Source organism: Haliotis rubra, unplaced genomic scaffold (assembly GCF_003918875.1).
Source record: "Haliotis rubra isolate DU_JTF1 unplaced genomic scaffold, ASM391887v1 Scf1896, whole genome shotgun sequence".
In the NCBI taxonomy this organism is placed as follows: Eukaryota; Metazoa; Mollusca; class Gastropoda; order Lepetellida; family Haliotidae; genus Haliotis; species Haliotis rubra.
In genome coordinates, this window is record NW_025765887.1 from 20,981 (window position 1) to 23,445 (window position 2,465).

The window sequence follows — 2,465 nt, forward strand, 5'->3', positions numbered from 1 at the left end:
CAGCTTTTTTTAGTTGTGTCTGTCAGTCCATATATGAGTGTGTTAATTCATTAAAAACATTACTGACAGGATCAGGTGGTCAGGCTTGCTGACATGGTTGACAAAGGTCATCATATCCCATTTGCTTATAAATATTGATGCTCATGTTATTGATCACTGGATTGTCTGGTCCAGACCCAATTATTTACAGACCACCGCCATATAGCTGGAATATTACTGAGTACATGCAGTATTAAACAATAAACAAATATGTACTATCACACACTGTTGAGTGAGTATTGCTTTACGCCTCTTTTAGTATAAATCCAGCAATAATCATGACAGAACAGGGCAGAAACAGACATCACACATATGTATATCTTTATATGTGGTGACAAGCAAACACTTTAGCTGCCAGGCTAGTCCACTGCCCCTATCTGAATGAGTCCCCATGCCCAAACATGTTTATCTATGGCAGATTCTGCAAATTGGACTGATTGATATTTGAGCGAGTACCATTATCATCTTTCATCCACATTTAGTTGTATTTAAAATATTCAAATCCAAAAGTCTGCTGCACAGTCACCTTCTATATAACATGGCCACAAGACATATATTATTAGATGTTCATCCTTTTTTTATTTAAGAAATACAGTTCGCTCTACCACCATGTCAAGTGTAATAAAGCACACTTTGGCCCTGAACTATTAATAGTTAAAGCACGAGGACACTTGTGTTATAATAGTTCAGGGCGAAAGTGTGCTTTATTACACTATACATGGGGGTAGAGCGAACTGTATTTCTTTTCTAAGTTGCCAAATTGAATACTTTCTAAGGATAATTACTATTAATCTAAGGTAGAAAACAAACGACGGTGTCGGTGACCTAAATTAAGAATCCTTGCACAGGGCTAACTGGCGCGCTGTTCTATTGATCTGTCTGCCCCCTACGTTAAGACGAACGTTACCAGAAAAATAAATGATAAACAGTTTGATGACGGTTTACGTTCGGATTAAATATCTTCTCTAAAATATTTTAATTACGTCTGTGATTAACGTAAACCATATGGGGCAATATGAACGTCGCATTTCTACTACCAACATAAGTTTAGATCAGCACATCCAGATGAAGCTGAGTAGTCAAGCGACATTCGACGATTGCATTGTGGGAATGTAAACATTGCGAACGTTACCGTGCCGCTGAAAACTTGTGAGTCGAATTGAGACATTTTAACCGTCGGAAAACATAAACGTAATGTTTCCACCAGTGATGTTAGCGGCGTGAAGCAACTGCAACCCAAGAAACGGGATGCAACGTAGTAGTTTACTGTAGGAGGCTGTACGAGGCGATGACATCTGACATGCATCATGACGTCGTTTACATTGTGACGTAATGCAAAATTGTTCGATTACGAGGGGGCAGACTAGAATGGCACAGTGACGCCAATACATTGTGACGTAATGCAAAAAGTGCACATTATCGTCTGATAAAGTGCTGTCGACACCTTTGATCTTTCACCGAAGCATCTTAGAATTCTTTATTTGTTGTGGTATATTTTTGTTTCCAAGGACAACAAACCTCACTCTCAATACAGTGAAACCGAAATGCTTAACCTCCCTTTTGTGACATGGAATTACTTTCCATTATAAAAATGGATAGACTGACTTGAATGCAATCACATACACCCATCCTAATCCAACACACATACCAGTCTTTGACATCTGGGTTAGAAATGGGCTGTAACAGGATCAGGTGGGCAGACAAAGTGACTTGGTGATGTATGCAGGAAAATGGGTTTTATTATAGAAGTAGTAGAGTATTAAAATGGGTTTATTATAGAAGTAGTAGAGTATTAAATTGGGTTTATTATAGTGACAGGAGCATTTAGTTTAATATTCTTTGTGGAATGGGGTGTATCGTAATTTTCTACTCAGTACAAAATTTGACTTGCTTCAGGACACCCTGACACGTTAGTAAGTCAACACCGGGAGGTCTTCCTCCTTTCCCTTGTTGTCCCCCGCCGCAACTATGTATTCAGCGGCGTCCGACCGTACGTATGTCCCAATTCTTGTTAACGATATCTCATGGACTGTTGTACCCAATGTCTTCAAATTTGGTGACAGCCTACATTGGGGGATTATGCAGACACCAGTTGATTTGGGTGACCTTGACCTTATATTCAAGATGACCACGACACTTTGACCACTTTTCAAACTTATGTAAACATGATATCTCATAAAACATTGCACCAATGTCTTCAATTATGTTGACAGCCTACATTGGGTGATATGCAGACACCAGTCATTTCAGGCATCTTGTATGTGACCAAAAAATAAAAAAAAGTAAATTTGTTATGAACATTTCATTCTTTAGCGGGCGGGGAACATTGCCAAATAAGTGGCAAACACTTGTTATTTATTTTAGCTTATTTTGTGTAGGATGGTAGTTTAGATGTAGTTAAAGGGTCAGGGGGAGATTTAGTTGTA